The following is a 26115-nucleotide window of genomic DNA, read 5'->3' as shown; positions in this document are numbered from 1 at the left end:
GTAGCTATTGATACCAGAAAAATTATTAAAACTTTTAAAATTAAAATTAAAACGATAAGATCATCATTATCTATAGATAAACATACAATTTATCAGATATTGATGATCTCATACAGGTGAATATTTTTGATTGCAAAATCCGCTTTCCTGTCTCAAATGATGCATGTTTTTTGGCGAAATATGAAACATAGCTTTAGTTCACGTAGAGAATGTTCTAGTGGTAAATATCGATGTCGGAAAAAATATTTTTTTTTTTTTTAAATTAAAACGACGAAGGTACAAAAAGATCATCATTATCTATAACTAAGCAGAAAATGTATCAGATAACGATGTTCTTATCCACATAACTATTTATGATTAGAAAAATCCTTTCCTGTCTGAGAACGATTCATGTTTTTTCGTGAAATATGAAGCATAGCTTCAGTTCGCATGGAAAATGTTCTGGTGGTAAATGTCAATATCGGGCATTTTTCAAATAAAAAGGCTTAAAATAAATGTTTATTGTTATTATATCGTAAATAAAGTAAGTATTAAACCACACATTTTGATTACTCAGATGTACTTGAGAAATATGTCGTAAAACTTGAAAATAACTCGTAAAGTTCAAACATCTCTAGTAAAATTTAAGTTAAGTAAATTTTCAATAAAGGTTTAAAATGTAACCTTTGACGGGGGAGGGGGGCAAAAAAATGGTAGAATGTAAGTTAAACTTTAAAAAAAAAAAAAAGGTTGTGAAACAAAAAGTTGCACAGATTGGTAAAAAACAATTTAACTACGGAAAATTTCCGAGATAGTTGCAGTTTTGTGCAATTGATAGCTCAAAACCATTAACTTATGGAGATCATGCTTCAACCAGCTAGAAAAAGTAGTTGAAAATCGGAACAGGTTTTGTTAAATGAAATAATACCCCAGTCCTTCTACTGTAAACACTTTATTCAGTTAATTAGATAACGCTTAATTAATAAAGTATTGAGAACTATTACAAAATGTACAAAAATTACAAACATTAGGTATGTAATTGTGAGAGTTTTACTATTTTAGTTTGGATATGGCAGCCCATGAAACACATCTTATTATGCGCATTTCGTTGGATTTCGTTAAAGATACATATATTAGAGTCAGTGGCGCACACAAGGGAGGGGTCCAAGGGGTCCAGACCCCTCCCATAGGTTTTGCTTTTTTTCCCGATTGATTGCGATTCTATGTATTTAGTACGTAGATTAATTTCAAACAAAGGTAACAATGATTTCAGTTCTAATAAGTGAAAAAATAAAATCCTCATGTTAAAAGATTTTTAAAAAAGTTGTACATTTTTCCTATAAGAAGCAGGATTATAATTGAATACACTGTAATAATCATGTTTTTAGTTTTGTAATTACAGATTGAAATGACATTTTCTGAACTTGAATCCTTTTTTTAATTATGAGAAAAGTAAATTATTTTGCTTTCTGGTTTTTTATTTAAGTATATTTCATTAAATAATGCCATTTTTTTTTAAATTCAATAGTTCATTTTTTACTTTTTTTCGTTCTTATGAATCGATAGAATCAAGTGTTTGAAATTGACGGCGTATTGGGGTATGATATGAGAATGAGGCTTTCGACCTTGGGCCCTCCCCTTGGAAAATTCCTGTGTGCGCCACTGATTACAGTTAAAAACAACGAGTAAATATAGACATTTCTTTTAGCGTTTGATAGCGAGAATTCGAAGCATTACTGAAATCGGCATAAAAAGTAAACCATGCCATTCAATATGTTTTACTTTTTAAATAAAATACAAACATTACTGTTAAAAAGATGAAAAGAAAGAGTGTATGGGATGCTTCGAACGCATTCCACTCAATTTGTAATGTCCAACGCGTTCACTCAATTTGTAATGTCATCTGAAATCTGGCAAGCATTCAACCACATATTGAGCCTAAGATTTTTTTTTAATTTAAATTACATCTGCTTGACGCTTAAAATATAAAATGATTACTGATAAATTATTATTTGCATATGAGACAAGCGATTTATCACATGCACTGTTAAAAAAAAAAAAAAAAAAAAAAAAAAATCAGGAAATTTTCAACAAATTGAAGAATCGGCCCAAAAACGTGGGCTGATCTACTATAGCGAAATTTTCCGAAGGTTCATGTACCTGTTTTATTTAATTAATTGGTAGATATACGCACTCTGCGTTGCTGAAAATTTAAAAAATAATAATAAGAAAAAAAAAGAAAAAACGAGAAAAAAAATGAGAAAATACAACTGCGATAATTTTTGCCTTCAAATAATATTTCATGAAGCTTGAGAAAAATATTTGCCAGTCACATAATCTCTATTTTGGTTTATTTCATTAAAATATGAAAGAATTTTCTTTTAATGCTATTTTTCTCCCCTGTTTGTAGCCCATTTTATACGAAGGCCAAGACAAAAATCCAGAGATGTGCCGAGTTTTACTCACACACGAAGTTATGTGCAGGTAAGGCAACTCTTTTCTCTTCAAAGAAAAAACGAAAAAAAAAAAAAAAAACTCGCGATTCCAGAAAGTTTATTTGAAATTCTTTCTTACTCCTTATTATGGAAAGTTGACTGTTTCTTGTGAAATGTTTTTTAATGTTTCTCTCTCTTTGCTGAAATAGAGGAAAGAAAACAAAACTACTCTCGCTCAAAATTTGATTCGCTTTTCAATTCTTTGTGTATAGTGGCCTTCTTTCGCACAGTGCGGGAGAAATCTTTTTTCGCCTTTGTCTGTGTGCTGCATTGTAATCTGATTAGGCGGGAAAAAGTCAGCATCGCGAATCGAGAAGGTATGAAGAAGATACTTCTAATTATCTTGCAGTTTCACAATCTGTATAGCTGCCTCTTTCCGGTTGTCTTTGCCTACAAATGGATGCTAGGATTTTAATTGACTCACGAATCTCTATAATTAAAGAGCGTGTTAGCGGAAGGAATAAGTTCGAGGCTGGCGAGAATTTGCAGCCGTAGGCGCTTTTTTCACATTTCATTTCATTTGCGGCCGTTAATATTTTAATGATGACTGAGGACGATCATTCTGAGAGGGGATGGATACGAAAGCCACAAAAATAATGAATCTGAGAAAACAGATTAGTTCTTTTTTAATATTAATGCCGAGATAACTTAAAATTAAAATGAAATTAGATTTTTAGGATCCGCGTGGCACGCGCGGCGAATTCATTTCTTTAATTAGTTCTTTTCCGGGTTTCAATTTATAGATTAAGGCATTTATGTATATGGGGAGGCTCTTCAGACTTTGATTTAAGATTACGTACTGTGCCAATGAATATTGCATTCCCTGCTGTTTAATGTAGAAGTGGAATCGAAATTCAAGAAAGTCGGTTATTGTTGCAATTTGGATAAACGATTCAAATATCTCCCTCGTCTACAAAGATTAAAATACCGAGTTTGAAAAAAACTATATTTAGCCATTCAAAGTAGAAATAAAGGCGTAGCTCAAAAAAATTACATTTCGGAAGTCAGCATTTTTCTAAATATTTGTTTCTCACATCTTCAACAAGCACTGTTTTAATCCTAGTGAGTGACATTGCCATAATTTTTTCCAATTTTGATAAATCGAATATGTTTATAACGTGATTAATTTATGCTCAGATGAAAAAAAATAATGTTTCGAGAAATACTTTTTTTTTTTCTTTTTTTAACAGGAGAGGAATTGAATATAGAATGGAAGTTTTTGAAGGTAGTCTATTTTTGTCAAAAATTTAGAGGGAATAGTGAAGATTAAAGGATATCTATTACTTCAGAAAAATATGAAATAATTATGATTACTTCTTCAAATAAAACAGAGCATTTATATCATAACAAATGAGTCGGTCTTCACCGATTTAATGTTGGTGTAAAACAAATCTGTTGAAATCAGTCAAGTTGTTTTTTAGAGTGGTTATCACTGAATGCTTGTTACTTTTGAATAAATTAACTATATAAATAAATATGTCTAGGTATAAAAGTTTAGTGATCTATATCATTGTTGCTTTTTTTTAGCTTGCTAGTATTTTTAATTAGAAGTAGATGAAAAAAAAGAAGAAAAAAAAATATTAATTTGAATTTTTGGCATCTTGAATTCAAATTATGTTTTTCGCAATCACGAGCGTGTGTGCGTACGAATGCGCGTGTGTGTTTGTGTAGGTGCATGTGTGTGGGTGCGTGTATGTGTGTGTATGTATGCATGTGTGTGCGTGTTGTGTATGCAGTGCTGTCTGTGTATGCGTGTGTGTGTGTGTAGGCGTTCTTGTGTGTGCGTATGTAGGCATATGTGCTTGTGTCTGTGTGGAGGCATGAGTATGTGTGTGTGTGTGTCTGTGCGCAGGCATGAGTGTGTAGGCGTGTCTGTATGCGTGTGTGCGTAGTATATGGACGCCTCTGACCAGGAGAAGCGGATAGCTCAAGACCGGGGGAGAGCCGCGCCTGGAGGACCGCGGGCGGTGGTGCTGCAGTGGCCCTGGTCCAAGCTGAAAAAGGAACGGAACATCAAAAAATGTCAAATGAGAACAATAAGCAATCGTGATTGCTCAACAACAGCAAACTCTATATTATTTCGGTGATACAAATGATTGAATTTTATCCGTTTAGTGTCCCGTGAATGCTTCCTACGAAACACCAGTGCGAGGTTTAGTATCCTTTTAGATTGCAGAATTATCTCGAATTGTATTTCGAAAAAAAATCTTAACAAAACTTTTAACACATAATACCAACTGAAAGATATGGGTTGTGCATTTGTAGAAGCTTTAACAAGGCCTCAATTTGGAGAACTACGTATTATAGAGGAATTTAGTTGATGGAAATTTTAATGAAGTTCAACAGTCAGGGAAAAATGATGGATTTTTAAGGAAATCTAGTGAGTATCATCATGTGTGTAGGGGAATGGGGGGGGGGGAGACTTTGACAATAATGACTTCATTTTGGAAAAAAAGATGAGCAGAGTTTCTTCTCTTTGCATTTTCATGAATGCATTATCTAGAAATCGAGTACATAAAGGGGGAGATGGAAAATTTATATTCGTAATGGATCGTTATCAAACCACTCGTGATACTGGTAAACATTCTGAAAATCCATTTAAGAAGCATTTATTTGAATCTTATAGCTGTGTTCACATTAAAATCATTCTTTACGGCGATAGTGCAGTTCTTCATTTTTTCACTGACTAAAGTAAAAAAAAAAAATTATTGGCACTGTCTATAGCTTAAATTTCTTTATTTAAAAAATAAAGACATGATGACTGTAAATTACTATACCGAGTTCCAAATATATTGAAACTCCTCAATGCTTGTACGCATGATAAAATTCATCCTAATGCAAAATATGAAACTATTTTACGTGGTACTAAAATTTTAACCAAACATCTATTTCATGTACAGTTTATAAGTAAATTGAAAAAAAGGTTCTTCATGTAATGAAAACGTTAATGTAATCAAAGCACAAATAATGCAAAAAGTTTCAGGCACGAGTTTCGTGGTTTCAAAGATTTCCCTTTTCAATGAAAAAAAAGGGAAAAATGGTTAGCTATTAAAAAACACCCGCTGAAAAAATGGTTTCTTGAAACCCCAAAACACGTGTCTGCTACTTCTTGCCAAATTTGTGCATAGATCACGTGTTGTTTTATGGTATGTTTGTGTACTTATGCCTCACAAATTTACTAAATATCTTATTTATTTCGTTTCAGCCGGTGCTGTGACAAAAAAAGCTGCGGTAACAGAAACGAAACCCCCTCCGATCCCGTGATAATCGACAGGTAAGTGAACCGAATCTAATTTTTAAAATGCATTTTCAGCCTGAAGTGTATCGTTAGATATTTTTAACGACTTTTCCGTGAGTTTACCATCATTTTATTGATTTTTCACCAAATTTAGACTTATTGAATTTATGTAATGTATCTATTCCGTTTTCTAGTTTTGTGAATTATATTTTAGAAGATAGTGAACTACAATTCAGTAATGTGGATGTTAGTGATTCGTGATTTAAAAAAAAAAAACGAGTTAAAAAATGATTGTTTCTAACTCATTCAGAAATACCCTTTACTATAATTCTTTAGTTTTTCCGATGTTAGTGACAAAAACAAATAACCCACAAAAACCCCGTAAATTGTAAAATTTTATAAATGGAAAGAGATAAGAAATCAAAACTCATTGGATGTACTCATGCAACACGGTATTTTGCAATTTGGAGAATGTAAAAGTGTTTAATTTGACAACACATTTGTTTTACGCCTTAAATAGTCTGTAAACCACAAGATCAATACAAAAAATATATTGACACACAATTTACAGACATAACAAAAACTTTTTCTTTGAACTACCTTACAAGTACTAAAATCTCCTTTTTAACTCGACGCACCATTAAACACTACTACCATATGCCATTAAACACCACTCCCACTTTTGTTGACATCTGTTATTTTTCACGAATGGTTCAGAAAAAGTGTGACTGATGTGCACTGCTCGTTGTGTCAAATTTTACTTCTCTAAAACCAGATTTAATCTTTCATCAGTATTTAAAGGCAAAACTCGATCAGCAGGTATGATACAATCAATCACAAAGTTTTTATCGGTATTTGTTATATTACTAGCCCAGAATTTTCATTATTTTCTCCATTTTAATTTTCTATGGATTGCCATCCCCTCGTTGCTCATAGAGTGGCAAGTGTCGCTCTTGTTATCATGGTTGGAAAATCTGCATGTGGAATGAGGGCTGTGTGCAGTGACGTTATCAGCAAAGCGAATGAAGGGCTGACGTTCATGGCACGTGCCATCTTAATCCGCTGTCCCGATAAGCCCTTGATTCCATGTGCTCTGTTACGCCTAATGATTTCCTTTAATCCTTTAGAAGAGACTGAAAAGCCTCAGATGTTGGATAGAAATGAAGGGCCTCTACCACTGGGGCTATAATTAAAAGGTTCGAAAAGACTGTAGCCCTACTATAAACATATACAACAAATCAGTCAATACAGGAGTCCCTCGGTTAATTTGTTCCGTGTAGTATCGAAACAGTGTTATACCAGACTTTTCTTGAAATAACTTTTAAACTCATTTTTTACACTAATTAATCATACACATAGTAAAAATCATGTCAATATGTATCGAAACCGTGTTTCGTGTTATATCAAAACCGTGTTTATACGAGACCTAAAAATAATATATATCAAGGGATGTGTACCATGTTGTATCGAAACCAAGTTTCATGAAAACAAAGTAAAGTATTAGCGTTATTATCAAACATTAACAGAATGTATTAAACAAACATGAAATTCCATCTTTTTAAAATAAAACATTCGTGTAGTATCAAAACCATGAAGCATTCAAATCAAATTTAGTATCGTGTAATATCGGAACCGTGTTATAATAATCTCAAATTTGGTACCGTGTAATATCAAAACCATGTTGAACAAGTACCATGTTATACGCGGGACGCCTGTATACTACAGTCGGACTTCCACGTAAACTCTATTTTGGGAACTTCTCCATTTTACGAATTTTTTCATAAGAAGTAAGAATATTTAGCGTTTTTTTCGTACAATAACCTCTAAATAACTCTATTTGACGATTTTTTTTCTTGTAACAAAAGTTTTTATCACATATTTTCTTTCTTTCTACTCTGTTTTATGAAGTTTCTTGAAATAAAAATTTTTTAACACTATTTTCGAGTTAAAAAAGTTAATGTCATATACACTGGATTTTTTTTTGAAAGTAGTAATTAAGTAAAATTTAGACTGCAATAATCATTACTTTAATTTAAATACCGCGTTAAATTGACATAATTTGATCATTAAAAATTAATTCAGTTCTTTTTACAAGATGGGGTCAGCTTTTAGGAGTTTATATATAATGCTGTTTTATATATCAAAAAAAAAAAAAAAAAAAAAAACACACACAAAATGTAAATCTCCATTTAACGAGCTTTCTTGCTAGATTGTGCGATTTTAATAAATTGAGTGTGTGCGAGTGTGTGTGTGTATGTATAATTTGATTTAAATCTAAAGTGCAGCACTACTTTTCGCTTTCTGAATCCTACATCATTCAGAACTTCAGAAATAATTGGATCAGTTTCAAATTGCAATTTTGAAGAATGTCATCCAGAACTAAAGAAAAACATTCTCCAATGTCCTAAACATCAGTTTTGTAACATCCAACTTTCTTTCTCTCTCTCTCTCTATCTAACTATATTTCTTTCTAACAGTAAAAAACAATATCCAGAGAACAAGTATGTCTTTTTTGTGTAAAAAGGAAATTAGTTATTTTACAATCGATTATTCCATGAGTAACTGCATGTTTTACATTTTAACCACTGACATTAAGCCAAAAGAATAAAAAACAGTCGATTGAAAATTAAAAAAATTTAAATAAAACATTTAATTATAGTAATCAATTGAAAAATTACAGCGCATTCTTTCGAGAAATAGAGCTTTAAATTTACAGTACCAGACCACCCCATTAATCAATCCCTTGCCTTCGTCAGCTTAGTCGGAGAATTTTTTTTCTTACTTCTTTTTTATTTCTTAGAAAAAATAACCTAAAATATTTTCAGAATCTCTGCAGATTTGTCAATTTTTTCGTGTACACTGTGATATGTTGCACCAAAAGTTAGAGGGTTGTCGCCATTTTTCTAGATGCGAAGAATGGTGCATTAATATGGCCATATTCTGGTCTACAAGTATTGGTGCTTACTTGCGTAAATTATGCTCAAATTTAGCTCTATCATTTGTAGAAGCAAATTAACGTCATCTTTTCGTGCAACAAGCCACTTCTTTTTTACATCGTAAAAATAGGATTAGGGTTTCAGGTAAAAAGGTTAAAATGTCTATCGTGCATGCTAAAAATAAAATTTTTTGATGCGTTAAAAATAACGTTTGAAAAATAATATTTAAAACCGTTTTAGATATTTTTAATATTAAAAATTAATTTTGACAACGTTCGTCAGAAGTAAATCTGCTTGCTTTATTATGTTTTATATAGGGTTGTAATTTCTCCGCTGACTCTGTTACATTTTCTTTTAACTTCAAAATTTAATGAAAAGTCGTTAAATTCTAAAACTGAAAGGTAGAAATCAGGTCCCCTGGCGACAATACACCAAGCAAAAAGGTTTTGTGCAAATAAAACAAGTTTCCAAAAACCTATTGGACAAACACGGCATAACAACAGACCCACATACCCATTGTATACAAACTAACCCCCCCCCCATCTCATAAATGATCTTTCAATATATTTTTCATTTAATGTTTAAGAAATAAATTAATACTTATTTTTATTAACTTCCTTACAGTTTATTAAGCCTACTTTGTGCGTTTTTGCTAATAATCTTTTCTTTCTCCCTTTAAAAAAATATTTTCATGAAATATATATTCTTTCTTTTTTAAAATCATTATTTTCTTTTTTAAATATATTTTCTTTCATTTTTAAATTTTCTTCAATTTTTTTTCTAAATCTTTTTACTTTTTAAATTTTTTCTTTCTTTCCTTTTTTTAACATTTTTTAAACAATTTTTTTTCTTCTTTAAAATTTTGGCGGAATAATAAGCTAAAAAGAAGTTTTTAAGTTTCAAGAGCTTTTAGAAACAACAGGTTATTTAAGAACTGCAGGTTTTCATTTCAATTTTTAAATTTTTCATTCTGGTTTCATTTCAATTTTTAAGTTGTTAATTCTGGTTCGAAGATTGAGCCAAGGTACTGCGATGCATTTCTCCAAAGCTTAACTTAACACTTCTTTTGTGCAGAGTATGAAGCTGCGTGTGACACACATTCGTCAGTTTTATGTGCTTGTTTGTAAGAAAACTACGGATAACACATCATAATATTTATTATTGTTCCTCCGTTAAGGGCTCCTGTTACACTTTTTCTGCTAAAATACTTTCATTATTATTTTCATTAGATTGAAGTAGAGATATTTTTAAACGTATATTAAGAGCACGGTGAAATATATAGTTGCATGAAATAGTTAATAAAAAAGAATCGTATCTAAAATACATTTATAATATAAAAAATACCATTAATATAAAAATAATTCACGAAACTGCATCCGATTATCGATGTCCGTTACTATTTTAACATGAAATTAATCGATAAAACTCCCATTTACGTTCTGAAGTAACTTCTTTGCACTTTAGACTGCCAACCACTTACGAAACTTTCTGCGAAATATTGCTCTCAGTTAATGCAGTTTTTTTTTTCTTATTTACATAGTTATATGAAAAAAAAGGATATATATATATTTTTTAATATTGGCTCGCAAAATACGCTTGCCGGGAAAGAATGAAACTAGTTTGGGTTAAATAGTTAAAAAATATCTTTTTACTCAAGATAATTAGTACAGCATACGTGATAATTAGTATAGAATAAGTTCCAAAAGGCATAAACAAAATAAAATCTTCAAATTCTGAAAAAACCATATTACATTAATCTTTGTTGAAATCTACTTAAATACATTAAAGCTAACTCCCTAATATGTATAGAAAGAAGAACATTTCCCATAATTGAGATCTAAATAACTTTGAAGGAAATGGTCTGATTCGGAGAAAGTTTTTGTCCGAAAGATCTCGGAATTTTTTAATTTTATTTATTTTCGTTCAACTTTGAACGTTTCAAAAAACTTAAAATCTAATCAACTCAAACCAAGAATTTAGGGGGGAATGTAATGTGTATGAACGAAGAACTTGACAAAGATTTTTTTTTCAAACAATTAAAAAGTTTTTGACATTAGCAACGCCTATGGAAAAAATTCAAGCCTTTTTATCTTGACAAAAAAAAAAAAAAAAAAAAAACAAGAACAAACGCTTTTGCACACAAAATTTCGAGAACTGTAGAGATGCTATGATTTTCGTTTTCAACGTAATAAAAACAACTTAAAAACGAAAATCATGCTGCAGTTCCTCGAATACTTAATATCTACGAAAGCTGACGCTCGATTGATTAAATCTGGGTGAAGTAAACTCTAAGTTCAAATGAGGTATTCTTGTAAAAAATAGTTTTCGATGCATAAAAACTTTTTTCCCCTGAACATGATAATTTTTAATGGTCAGTTTTGTACCTTAAACCAAAAACTAAAAGCAAAAATGCTTTAAAAATAATATACTTACGTTTATTTTTTTCTTTGGAAACGGTTAAAATAAAATCTTTAGGGAAAATGATATTGTTGGCATTTGATTAAAATTTGGTTTATTTGCAACAGTTGCTAGTAAAAAGAAACAGTTCTTACTTTATTTTTTTATTATTATTATTATCCAAATTTTAAAATTTCACTTTGGAAGAACTGCTTGTTGAAATTCCGTTTAAAGATTTTTTTCTCCTGTTCCTGTTTACTCAGATATTGTAAAAAAATCTTGAATTTAAAGGATCCCTGTTTAAAATTTGGAAATGCAATAATAGTTGGAATCAATTTAAACATGATGGTGCAACGGTGGGAATTTGATATCGTTTCTAGATCAACTTACTTTATTTCTCTTCGCATGAGCCATATTTTGTTTTTGGCTTAACCTCTAAGAAGGGCATGTTTGCGTAAAAGTATGCGGACCCAAAGTCAATGAAGGGAGAGATACTCGTAGGTATGTGAAGTTAGAAAACGATGTTGACTACGAGATAGTCGGTTCGTTTAGTTTTGGATGAACTTGCATGTTTTTTTTCCGTGAAAAGGTAAACAATTATATGAACGTAAACGTACGAATGATTGATGTAGCATAAGAAATATTGCTAAAAATAAAAAAAAGTTAAAATAGTAACTTAAATAGCGAAATAAATATTGAAAAATTACGTTACTGGAAAATCTGACGTGCCTGTCTGTTTTTTTGTGTGTCGCTCAAACACCTTAATAATTTTGGCGTTAATGTTCAGATTTGAGAAAAACATTTTTGTTCCATATCTTGGTCTGAACACATCAGTTCCATATTTTGCTTTTTGAATTGAGCAGATTTCTACTTAGTCTACTTGAACAATGCAAAACGACTTAACATCACCGCTTTCGGGCATTTGAAGCGTAGTATAAATCCCGAACTAAAATCCAGATTAACCTCTGGTCAACTTAATAAACTTAAAATCCTCAAGAAAGGACTTATATATGTAAGGGTATATTCATAAAAAGGTTTTTATGACAACACCTAAACTTAATCCGCCTAACAGTACATAACACAATTCCAAATTCTTGCCCCATTAACACTATACAATATGCAAAATACCTTTGATAAAACTGTCTGTTTCTTATACATTTGTGGCTGAAAAAAAATCAAATTATTTTTTGTTAACCCGCTCCATTTTCCCCAAAATCTCTCTTTCACGATTTTTTTTTTTTTTTTTTTGATAAACTTGTAGACTTCCTAACACTGATCTTCCAGAAAATACTTCATTCCTGGCACCAAAAACATATCTCTTGAACAATTTGAATCAGAACGCATGCCTTTTTTCCTCCATTGCACATTTAATGTGAATGAAGATATTTGTAAAAACTCTGGACTAAGAAGGAATGGCCTTTTTTTTTTTTTTTGCATTTTTCCAGGTCACCATACGACAGTGTAGTAGTGAAAAAAATCTTAATAAGTAGCAATTTAAAGAGCACAGTAAAATATATTTTTGCGCGCATAAATTATTTGCCTTCGGTCGAAAAATGAGGTCTTAAAGTCTGCCAAGGTTTTTAAAAATAGTCGCCGAATTCGGTGAGTAATGGAAAACACCTTTCACAGGATTTGTAGATGGATGTCCTGCTACATGCAGACGTAAAAGTTGCGTGGCACCTTTCATTTCCCGTCAAGTCTTAAAAATTTGGCATTTTTCATAAAATTTGGGCTTCTTTTTCGATAACGGGGGGACGAGGGCAAATAATTTTTAATGTCAAAAATTTCTCAATGTGCTCTTTCGATTGCTACTTATTTATTTATTCATTTTTCGTTATTTTGCTTTTCATGTGGTTCCCCGGTTAGGATCAAATTCAAATATTTTTAATGATGAAGCAAAAGTAAAAATGAAGTTTTTATGAATTCAAAAAACTGAGGCAGTTTTCCTGGTGAAGAGCTTTTAAATACATTGTCAGAAGCAGAAAAAGACGCTCGGCGAGCATTTAAGTCAGTGTGCACTTCTTCACGTGAAAAGTAGGTCTTCTACAAAAACGGTATGTAATGAAACATTCTGGTTTTAACATGGTTTTTAAACAGAACCTCATAGCTTCACCTAAAAAACAGAAAAAAATTAAAATTTGCTGTGGAGTGTAATTTAAGATTTGAATAACGAGGTCAATTATCTGGTTTTAACTGTCTTCTCTTGATGATTTGGTAACCTAACAGCAAGGGGTTAGTGAGCCCTCCTGCGTAATCGCTGATAAATCAGAGCCCACCGACATTCGGATGCTGGACAAAAGAGGACCTTTCTGTGGAGCAGATGGCGCGCTCAATTCGATCCCCCCTTTTGTGGGAGTATCCCCGATGCTCATTAGATGCCGCCACCCCTCACCTAGGCTCCATCAGAAAACGGTTGCTAGTCATAGGGGGTGGGAAAATAGGAGAAGTATTGGTTTATCGTTTTTTTTCCTCTCCTGTCCCCCGAACTGCTTGACAAAGATGGGATGTTCATTTGAAAATGGAGATCTGAAATTACGGTCAATCGCCGGGCCTTTGAAAAGTTACGTGAATAATTTACGCAGCCGCCAACAGTACCGTCTTTCACGGTGGTGGCAGTAAATCTGGAAGCTTGAGGTAATTCCGAAATTATCAAGGTTATATGTTTGTTACTTTAGAAAATTAGATTTCAGATGAAATTTGGTTACCAGCTCAGACGGAATAGTATAAATATATTTTAGTACGAATTTTGCCTTATGTGTTACGATATTTTCTGGTTTAATGTGTATGTAAGACGCTGATGATTGGCTAGATTTTGGATATGTTTTGTTGATCACTTAATGATCTTTAGTTTTAATAATTGTACGAAAGTTATAATTTTTAATTTATCTAAAAGTTAAGTCTAACGGGACAATACTACCGAGTTTGGATATTACACGATAATCTTTAATATTCAGTCATAGAGGAAGAAGAGGTAATATGGAACCCTGTTTTGCTTTTGGGTTAGCCGTACTCAAAATTTAAAAAAATGTGTTATCCTCTTTTGTTAGTACCTGCTTTATATACTGGTTATACACAATCGATTTCAAATGCACGATATTGCTCGTCCACAGATTCAAGCAGATGCTGAAAAGTCATTATCACTTATCGTAAGGATATTATGGGGTTCTATGAGACCAACAGGACACCATATTATTACCACCACTTCCGGCTGGTAATATAACTGCTTCTGCATAGATCATTTTACATCAATTCTCTGAAATAACACGGGAAATGAAGAAAATGAATACGAGGCATTCATATATAATACTTAAAACAAAATTTTAAACCTTATTAATAAACTATGAAATATTTTATAAAACGACCGCTGTTCGCTTTGTCTTCCACATTTTACTGTTCTAACCGTTAAAAAAAAAAAAGAAAATCTAAATTTTTGTGCGCTTTGAGCATTATTTCCCACTTGCGGTACCCGCACGGCTTTGCCCGATGTAGAAAATCAAAAAGTCATTTGGTTCGCCTCAGGGGCAGATTCAGGGGAGGGTCAAAGGGTCATCTGACCCTCCTGTGACAAGAATTTTATTGGGATAATTTTTAAAATTTATTTTTTTAAATTCGAAAAAATAGTACATGGAATCAATGTTAACCATTTTTTTTAAAAATTGGTTCTGAAAAGCAAGGTATTTCTTCTCAGCGCGTCATAATTCAAAGGATTGACTAGGTTCGTTTACTGTCCTACTGCTATTTTGAGTTTTTTGTTCCTTTCCAAAGAATAATCGTCTCTAACGAGCTTAACGTTTTTCAGAGCACTATTTCATGTCAAACCATGCATATATGTCTAATAAAAACATATATATGCATATATGTTTCATATATATGCATATATGAAACATATATGCATAATGCATATATGCCTGATAATATGTCGTTGGAAAAGTGTGCGTGCTTTTTCCAACGTGACCAACCTGTCTGCCTAAAGAAATGTGACTTTTTACGAAAATTTGAGGGAATGTGATCCATGGTGCAGGTTACGCCATTGGAAGTTTTAGGAGGAAGGGGGTGGCAATTTGAAAGGGGTTTTGTATCATTTGGGGGGGGGGGGGGGTTGCTCCGTAGCATATGAGGGGAGCTCCATCACCCATCCTTGGAGGGATGAGCACACTTGCTTAACTGATACATTTTTACGATGGAGTCTACCCATTGAAACTTGACCCCCCTTACAAACATTTCTGGATCCGTCCCAGGTTCGCCTGCACATTTACAAATAATGGATGCTAAATTTCTCGCCAAATTGCTATGTTAATTGCTCGCCCATGTTACGGTTCCACGTTATGATAATTTGGTAATTTACTCGTCCACGTTATGATAATTTGCTCGGTAAAATGTTCTTAAAATTGTATTAGAAAAAGAACAAAATTGAATTTTCGAAAAATCGCTTCAAGGTGTACACTACCATGCTACAAACTAATTCTGTGTCAAATTTCGTGAAAATCGGCCGAACGGTTTTAGCGCTATGCGCGTCACAGAGAGACATCCGGAGAGAAATCCAGACAGACTTTGAGTTTCATTATTAGTAAAGAAAAGATTAAATAAAAGCTACTTTTACAGCGAGTATCACAAAATGCAGTAATGTATAAATGCAACTCTCCCTACATTAAAACTGAGTTTTCCTCTTCTTCCTTTAATACAGTGTGTAAATAAAACAACGGAAAATATCTGATTTTCCGTTCAAAATACAATGCAAAAGAAGCCGTGAATTTTCCATTAATATGACATTGAAGTGCGTTGAAAATAATCAATTTACATGGTCATTGATAAAAGATTACATAGAAAAAAAAAGTAGCATGTTCTTGCAAATAATTAAGATTTCTATTTTAACCACACATAAAACTTATCGAGGCAAAAAAAAAAACCACTGATCCCAGGCAGCATTAATGTAAAAGTTGAATATTAAATGAAGATTAATTCTAATCTTTCCAAGGCAATTACATAAGAGACTAATTTGTGAAATTAATTGCTTAAGAGTTTGAGCGTCACTTGTGCCCAATTATTAAGTTTAAAATGACAAAACACTGTTTTAAATCTTGAAGTAATCTATTTAAAATGAGTTTTGTGCTTCCTCTACTCTATAATTTAATCATTAATCAGCGTAGAGCTTCTGAAATTTATCCAGGTGGCTGATATGTTTTCTTTCTTTAAATAACTGTTTTGATTTGGGATCATCCGTATATGGTTTTTTGGTGTGATTTTTTGTATTTTTCCAAATCCTTAAAACTTACTGCAGTGTATTTAATTCCAAAGTAACTTCACCATTTATGCAAATAGTTAAAGTCGGCAGTTTCGTTTTTTTTTTTTTTTTTTGGTAAGAATTATAGAGGGTAGGGGTAGTTGAGAATTGTCTTTTTAAAGAATTGAGACACATTGCTAGAGCAGTACAAAGAAGGAGTTGAAGAGTTTCAATAGCACATCTTTTTTATCCTATTTTTTGTTATATGTATATAAGGCGTTTAATAAAATTCAGCTCTGTTCACATGCACACTTTTTTAAAACAATACAGGAGAGATTAAAAAAAAAAAAAACGCTCATAGATTGAGCTGCTTTTGAAACTTAACGCCTCATATAATACCTGTGCTTATTACATTCTTCAAGAAAGTAATTTGCTTTGAGTGAGTACTCTGACTTGGCATACCTTTTTTCTTCAATACCGTATGTACGAGGGAAAATATGTGTATTTTCGCTGTGGGTCTCAATTTTGCTTTAGTTCAGTTAATCATTATTGTGGTTTATAATTTATTTATGCATTACTCATTTATTTATTTTTATTCACTTTATTTATTATTTATTCATTTTTTTAAAATTTTATTTTTATTTATCATTCATTCATCATCGCTTTATTTACTTTTTTTGAAAAATAACTTTTTATCACAAAATATTTTTATTGCGCTCATTTATTGCTATTTGATAGAACTATGATAAGATTTAAATTGCTGACGTTCAATAAGTTTCCCCTAAATCTTTCTATCTCATAGAAAACTATCAAATATAGGATTAATTAATACCACGTCGTACCCAAGGAGCTGCGAACGAGAGCTTGTCATTTCCTGGTAATGATATCTGCTCATTTCAGAGGTGATTTCCAATATCTTTCGTGGTGTTTCGCCATTCAAGGCCTTGCATTTCGCTTGGTGGCAACCCTGCTCGTAAGCAGCAGCCTAAAACTACCAGTCGTGCAAATAATGGTCGCGTGCCTTTATCAGGCAGCAAATCGACACCGGCCGCTTGTTACATCAAAGACCCTCTCCGATTCGGACACCCGACGAAGGGGAGAGGACACCGCCTTTCTCATTTCTCAACTCCCTCAAACCTACATGATCCAAGAGTTACTCATAGATTGGGACCAATGAAAAGAAATCATGCTAGTGAAATGGGGATTTTTCGCAGCACTGACGCAACAACATTTAGCCTTAGATCAGCGTTTCTCAACCTTTTAGTATTCGCTAGCAGTTTTCTATTATAATTTGCATAGCATCCTCTCATAAAATTTTATAAATGGTGGTTCCTTTTAAAGGGGTTTTCATCCCCCCTCCCTGAGAGCGATGGTACACAGACCAAAGAACGAGACCCCGAGACTGCCCGCCCCCCTCCCCAAATAAAGACTACAATTGACAAAAACATATACCCCTCTCTGAACATTTCTTTTCTGTCCCGTAACACCCCTTTCGTAGAAACCGTTATACCCTTTCGTAACACCCCTTTCTCACCTGCATATTTATTCTAAATGTAAATTACGACACTCATTAAGAATCTGCATAAAAACTATGGGAAAATATTTGCTTTTTAACAAAATAATAGATTATTATTACAGCTTTCATTAAATAGGTTTAATAGGTTAATTATACATTTAATAGGTTTCAAGAAGATTCAAACGCATGTAAGGAATTTTCATAAGAAATGTGTGCCAAATAGCGCTGGAGTTGTTAGTGAGTAAAAAAAAAAAAAATCCTCAAATTATTCTAAACAAAAGACAAAAAAGTTTTTTTTTTTGTTTTCAAATGATAAGAGAAGAAGATTGTAAAACAAGTGTATTAGATATAGTTCTCTACATTCAGTAAGTTACCGCCCTATAGCCAGGGCTAAGGCAGAAATACGTGAAATACACCGCCAACTCAGTCATTTCCAGCCGAGGACTGCAGTTTCGTGCCTACCAGTTTGTTTGGCACTCTTGGCTTCCTTAAGAGGTTTTCCATCTCCAGCTCTGTCACTTTCCTATGCCGGGCTGATGAGTGCTAAGAAGCACGAAACTGCAGTCCTCGGCTGGAAATGACTGAGTTGGCGGTGTATTTCGTGTAGTTCTCTACATGTCTGATAATTTGAAAAATCTGCTTATGTCTTCACCTCAGAGCAACAGTACGACATTTAAGAGTAACTTAACTATATATTACCAATAATGTTAGGTTCCTTTAGAAGTATTACTGTTGCTCTGAGGCGACGATGTAATATTATTTATTGATGATTAGAAGTTCGCTTCTTAGATGCAAGACCTATCCAGTAACAACATGGGTGCTGCCATACTGGTTTCATTTTAGAAACGAACGAAGCACCTTTTTTTTTTTTTTTTTTTTTTTTTTTGCCCCTGCACACTGCTTTTAACATTATAAGAGCTTTAAAACATAACATTATATGAAAATCTATCATATTAGTAGTTCATTTTTTGAGGCATACAAATCAAAATAAATCGTTTGGTAGATGGTGAATAACGTGATTTTGGCTCAATCTGTTCGGGCAGTAAATGTCAAGATTGTCCCTGACTTCCGGAAACTCAGAGTTTGTTTCCTGCGTTTAATTTCTTTTCCGCTAAATTTAGCGTGGCGTCTTACGATGAACGTTAATGAAGGTTTCTAGTATATACCGTATAAAATGTCTCCGAAATTTCTCAGGAAACGTGTTTTGGTAAAAATAATTTTAAATGAAATAGAAACAAAGAGATGGATATAAATTAATGAAATATTAAAGTTTCTTTCACGTTTCTTTTCGCGAAGAGACAGTTTTGAATAATGTATATCAGAGTACATTAGTAAATAACGTTTGTATAACAATCACAAGTTACAAGTAACACATATGGATTACTATCAATGAAATAATAAAAATACATTTATGTTAAAAGAACATTGAGAAATAATACATTTTCAAAACTATTGAATATACAAATAAATAAACAACAATGTCCATTGCTTTTTGTTTTTTTAAAGACCGGCTATTTATGTGAGGAAGATGTCTTGCCGTATGCCGATGAAGGTTTTTTTTTATGATTCATCAGGCGTTATTTCAAGTTCTCAGATTAGAACTCTAAGCAATTTAATGAAATTTTGGAAAAATCGTAGGAAAATATTTTGATGTTTACCTACATGTTTTAAATACAATAAAAAACATTTTATCTCATAAATGTCTGAAATTAAATATGAATGAGATATTCGAGTCATCTGTTACGGAAATCTGAGCTTTAGTATATGAACTGTTTTTATAGTTCTAAGTAAAATTTCAACTTGGTTCGTATGGAATAATTTTAGGGGAATGATTTTGTTTTTGCTTCATGAAATATTTTCATGATGCAAAAACCAATAAGTTTCGTGCTGAGAGTTCCGTAACAATTTGACCTAAGTTTACATTTTTTTCTGCGAATTGTTTGCTTGAAAAAAAAAGAAAGAAAAAAAAAAGCAAATCTTAATAAGCAGTGCAAGTTCATTACATACAAAGCCCTTTCTCTCTAATTCTCACTATCCTCTATTATTCAGGATTATCACAAGTTTTATGTGATGCTTATTCTTTTTAAAATCAAAAATTCTTTTAAAACTAATAATAATAATTAATAAACATTGAGATGTGCACTAGATTCCCGATTAACCGGAGGGGTTGAGAAATGCCTCCCCGGAGGAGCGACTATCCCAGATAATCCATTTTCTTGCAAATTTTGATGAAAAAGTTTTGAAAAATCATATAAAATGTAAAATTTTACAATGGGACATAAAAACTTAAAATAACAGTTTAACAAAATAATTAGTTACAAAATGAGATATTTTAATGTTATCCAGATTTAATACTGCATAATCGAACTTTACAATTTATATCTTATTTTGCGATAAATAAGATTACAAAAGGTAGTTTCTGCTTTTTGTTCGTTCTGCGACGAGTTTTGTTGCGCGAATTTTTTTAACATTATTTTTTATGTATATGTGCTATCTTCCTCATGTTCTCAGTTGTTTAGTAAAATGTTTCGGGTTCTCCCGGATAATTCTCCATCCGGAAGATCCAGTCCCGGTTAATTGAGATTACTTAGATTCATTTCGTCCAACTCTAATTGTTCACAAAACGTGAAGGATATACGCATTATTTTATCACTTTCTAAATAGTATCTTCATGATACCATTTCCTATAAATTGCACCAATTGTTTGACGTATCTATCACTCTGTTTGCACGTTAGAAAATCAAAAACAAAACTGGATCTGTTTCAGCTCAAAACAACCAATCTTTCTTTCCTCAATCGAAATGGAAATGCCTGAAGATGTGCAAGACAATCGATTTTTTTTTCTCTCTAAACAAATTATTCAAATAAGTCAATTGCAATGAATTTCTTTTTTTTTTCTGTGCCAAAATGAGTGGGCAGAAGGAGCTTTTAGGGGAACTCCCTCCCCTCTCTCTTAATGAGAGCAAAGACCAGAACGAAAACCGAATCCCTGGAGAGACAACGAGTTTTGTTTAGCCCCTTCTTTTAGCAAAGGAACAAATCCCCATCTAAATTTCCATCGTCAAACGATTTCTCGATAAGAAAAAACAAATCTAACAAGTTTCTAAACACCAAGGAATGATCAATGCGATGAATGGGGATGCTTTTTCATAAAAACATCATCTCAGTTTTTTTTAGGAGAAAGTAAATTTTAGCTGGCCGAATTTAATGTAGCTATATTACATATAAAACCTTTCATATAGTAGAATTCTAAAAATATTTCTAACGAAACATTTAAAATAAGTTTGACTTTATTGAATATAGATTTTTTCTCGCTACGAGCACTTGACAGATTTTTGTTTTTAGTAAATGTATGCTTTTGTTTTTATTGCAATTTAAAAAGAACCTAAAAATTTTGAATAACACTTTGAAGCATCAATTTGGGTGTCTTAAATCTATGACTTGTTTTTGAATAACTTATGACCTCTGAGCTCAAAAATAATCTCAGTTTTATTGTATAATATCAGCTTTTTAAGCTGCATAGGGCTCAAAAAAACCAATTCACAAAATATAGGACATTTGTACGCGTCCAACCACGTTAAGTGTTTTCCTTTTCAACAATATTCAAGAATAATTAGCTATATTCTTTTGAAGAATAGAAAAATATCTGGTATTATGTCACACATTGTCTTCTAAAAAATTATTTATTTTTTTCTAATTCTTGCGAGTAATTGAACAATCCATTTATAACATTTATAACTATTCTCATCAATAAATACTTTACCGTGCTCTTTATTTTCTGTTTATTTATTATTTGATTTAAAAAATGGTTAGAGGAAAAATATGGTAAATATTGACGATTTTGATTCAAGGTACTGTAGCGTGCGTTAGAATTAATAATGTGGGTCGAATACGTACTTTGCTCTTAAACTTCATTACTATTATTTTTCCATCTTTATCACTTATTTATTTATTTATTGGTATATTTAACAATTTTTGGAGCAAAGTATGTTTTGATTTAAATCCGTTTCTAATTTAAAATATTTAGTGAATCTAAAAATTTTATAGCCAACACTTGAAAATCTAATTTATAAAGAAAGAACCAAATTTTAAGATTTGGAGCTCTCAAACAAGTGTTCAGCTATTTACAACGTTCAATTTGTAACGAAAGTTGTGGTTAAAACAAGTTTTATTTACTGTATAAATGTTTTCTTTTCCAAAGTAACATGAAAAACAGGAAGTAATTTCGACATGTTCAAAACATTTGACAAATTATCGCTAAATTCAAATAAATAAATCAATAACTTAAATTAAAAATTTCTGTTTAAATAGAACTACTTAAAAAAATATTTCTAATGCGGTTAAAAGTTTTTAATGGTCAGAATTGATGTGAAACATAATTCTTTTGAAAAGCATTTGCTCTATGAAGCTGGCACTTTAAGAGAAACTCGTATTCCTACTCAATGACTTGCGCTCCTCCTCTATCTCGTAAAACTTGTTTCTCTGCCAGCGCACTATAAATGGAAGGAAAACAACTTGTTCCCTTCCAAAAATATCTCTCAACAGTATTATAGATACACTTGAGTATTTCTTCTAGGAAATATATGTATCTCATTTTCATTCTATATAGCGCCGGATTACATATTTTATCATTAGCATATGCATTTAATAAAGAAAAAGGAAAAAAAAGAAGGAAAAGAAAAAGAAGAAAAAATTATACATAAATACACAGACTATAAAAATGTACCCATAACAATTTTTGGGTCTCTGAAAAACCCTTAAACTTATATACAGTCGAATCCCGACTTACGCGAGGGATGCTTTCCAAGACCCCTCGCGTAAGTCGAAATTTCGCGTTGTGGAAAAGGATATGTATACACAACTTTTTGATAAACATAAACAATTGTTCCAGACACTTGTAAACACAATTCAAACTGCTTTGATCCATTCCTTTAGTATATGTCAACGTTTTCTACATAAAGAACTGAATTTATACTGCATTTTAAGAAAATCTACGTTATTCAATATAAAATACTCTTATGATGCAAAAATCAATGATTGATGGGAGAGTAAGGCTGAGTGCAATACTGTATGCACGGTATACATTGATAATAATAATAAAATGCAACTCTATTACACTTACTCTACAGTAGGTAAATATAATAATTACTATAACTAAAAAAACTGAGGATGATGGTGGTGGGTGCTGTAAAGTTCGACCGATCGAAATCAATGTTCTCCGCATATCGAGGATCTTCACTTTTTCTTTAGTTTTAAGAAACTTTCTCTTCCCTAGCTTAAGCACGTTTAAATACTACTATGTTATTTGGAATTGCACACTTAGAGAGTTGAAAATACAGAATGGTTATTTGTATAGACTAACAAAGCGGTGATTCGACCAGTACGGTGTTGGAACTTCTGCACTTCAGTCATGCTAAAGGGATGATGTCAATTCACGAAACCAATATCTAGTAGCCAGAATCAGAGACGATACTTACGCCCAGCGGTTCCTTAACGAAATTTTTCGAGTTGTGGCGAGGAATTCCCGTTAGCTCTAAAATTCTTTACTCGTTAAAAACTCACGTTATAGCCGTTTCGCGTAAGTTGAATCGCGTTGTAGTGGGAATCAACTGTGTATATATATATATATATATATATATATATATATATATATATATATATATATATATATATATATAGACAAACCTTTATAAAAACAATATCTAATCTTATAACCATGACAGTAAGAAAAATAAATGGTTTTATTTCTCATGTTGTTTTTATTAAAAGATGCAAATCAAGTAAAAAATTGGCATAACGTAAAGCGAAATCAATGTTAAAGTAAATCGTAGTAAATGTTTTCTTCTCTTTTTACACCGGGAAACAGCAAAAAAAAAACATATTTTCCATAGTTTATACCAAGTATACCTTGTTGCCAACATTGCCCCAATTTAATCTACCATCGATGCCGGTAGATTCTATTCAATCTTTCACTATCGCAGCCTGTGCAACTGTCGTGATCCCACTTTTTACAAAGCTTGCACTGACCCACCTTTCACCGTTCGGTTCGAATAGTTCTCTCCTTACAATATAAGCAAACGTTGTCAATTTTCATATTTCAAGCATTAAAAACAAAAAATCTATTCTATTAATAACTGTGTGCGTCCGTCTTGAAGTCTGTCTGAAGCGTCATCTCCTCGAGAACCGCTGGGGGTTGATAGTCGAAAACATGGTTTATTGAGCAAAACGGGCAGGGGGTAGAGCACCCTAGTGACCTTATAAATATTTCTTCTTAGTGCATACCTCTTTGGTCTGGTGGAGTGATAATATTGCCGAACAACGTCCAATCTTGCACTGAGCATTTTTTATTTTAGCGTAAAGCCAGTTCAGGACTAAAACAGGTTGCAATAAAATTATTTACACGAAATTATTTTTTATAAAACAGTCCAAAGACACTAGTTTTCCAGTAATAAATACGTTTTCCTTTGAAAATAAGAGACGGAGTCTTTCTTTTACGGTCATACACAATGTTATTGCACATAAACCCGAATCATCTTTGTCTCTGGTACCTCGCTTATATACCGTTGAGCAATCTGGAAGATCCTGGCAGAAATTGTGTATTTCGGTTCGAAAACAACATGTAGACATCTTTCCGTTTCTTGTGCTATTGACGTTTTTCTCCCGAATGTCCCCAACGGGCCAGTTCGACGAATAATTTTACCGCCAAGACACTCATATCTCGTAAAAGCTGTTTCTCTGCTAGCGTAGTATATATGAAAGAAAAACAACTTACGATCTCTACGAAAATCTCCAATACATAAAGTTGAGTCGTTTAGTATATCAAAACCAGCTCAATTCACAAAATTTATTTTTTTTCTAAGCATACATAGATGGGTACAAATGTACATAGATCAGTACAAATAAAGACAAAACCTTAGTGTTATTTTACAGCATTGAGCATGATATTCTGTAAAAAGAAAAAAAAGAAATAAATAAATAAAATTCATGAATTGAGCTGGTTTTGATACTAAACGCCTCAACACATGCTCTCAACGATTTCTAGATTGTATCTGCGAAGAGATGATAGAAATGAGCGTGCGACTGAGACGAATCAACAGCCTGATATCCATAAATCAATGGAATCGGTAAATCAGTTGGTGAAAAAAGGACTTCTCGGGTCGAGTCTTGTTGGTCCTCCTGAGGCGTTTAATGAATGTGGGGTCTCTGGGCTGGGCAGATAAGCAGTGCCTCGTCAAGCCCCGTGACTCCCGCAGTTCAACAAATGAATTTGAGCCTGCGCTCGTTTGCAATTACGGGAAACTCTTGTAAAAAGAAAGCGGCCGGAAAGAAGCTTCACTTACACTGGAAATCCCGCGAGTAGCGGGGTGTGTCAATCTCATCCGGGCCCCTCGAGACACTAATCGGTATCTTTGCGGGCCAAACTTCTGGCCGGGCCCCGGCCCGTGAAGCGTGACCATCGGGGAAAGTGCGCTCCTGAACGGCCAAGATAGGACCCCATCCCCTCACCACCGTCCCACTCGCATAACACCTCTGGGATGACGCCCCTATTAAGTGCACCTGCCAAAGTGCTCCTATTTATTAGCGGCCTCTTACAAAATGGATGAAAAACGAAAACAACTCTTTATTTTTCGCTCGATCTTTATTCAATAGATTACTTCTCGAACGGAAAGGAAAAATTGAGCTCGTCTTTAGTCACGATTGGATTTTATTCTTTTGCTTTGAGTAGAAATTGTAAAAAATCCAGAAATGGTTGCATTTCATAGTAAGTTTGTTTTCAACTGCGGAGTTCTACCAATTTAATGCAACATAATGTAAAGGCAAATGTGTAATTTAAAGATGCTATAGATAACACTGAAACTCCAAAGGCATTTTATGGATTAAAGAAAAAGTATTAGAAAAACATACATCATAATTAGCAATTTGAAAGATAATGTGAGAAAGAATTTGGAATGAAATGAATGCTTATGACATTAAACTGGTTCTTTTTTTTTCGAGAGAGTGTTACCAGATGTATAACTCCTTGTTCACCGATAAATAAATAAATAAATAAAAGAAAAAAAAAACTTATCTTGGAGCCTAGTGTCGGTTAGCATAAACTTTTTCAACTTTTTATTTTAAAATGAAGACTAACTAAAGTACTCAAAACAAATTCATGAATGATTCATTTATTTCACTATGATAAATTTATCGTATAATTTTATGTGTGAGTGTGGGATAAACTTGAGTTTAAAAATGCGTGATTAATACCGTTTAAATGCGTGATTGTGCTAAAATGAAAAATATGCAGATTTCGTTACTTCACGTTTTGGATTTTTCATTTTAACTGGTATTTA

The 26115-nt window shown here is 32.5% G+C and overlaps 1 protein-coding gene across 1 annotated transcript in view; it reads left to right on the top strand.

Moving 5' to 3' along the window:
- The first annotated feature begins 5710 nt into the window (after positions 1-5710).
- Positions 5711-26115, top strand: part of LOC129218472 (transcription factor COE3-like) — a 188541-nt gene continuing 168136 nt past the window's right edge. Inside the window, exon 1 of the mRNA XM_054852751.1 lies at positions 5711-5748. The gene's annotated coding sequence lies outside the window, so the exon portion shown is untranslated. The remainder of the gene's footprint in view (positions 5749-26115) is intronic.

Source organism: Uloborus diversus, chromosome 3, assembly GCF_026930045.1.
Source record: "Uloborus diversus isolate 005 chromosome 3, Udiv.v.3.1, whole genome shotgun sequence".
Classification (NCBI taxonomy): Eukaryota; Metazoa; Arthropoda; class Arachnida; order Araneae; family Uloboridae; genus Uloborus; species Uloborus diversus.
The sequence above is the reverse complement of the archived record's forward strand: the minus strand, read 5'-3'. Positions and strand labels throughout refer to the sequence as shown.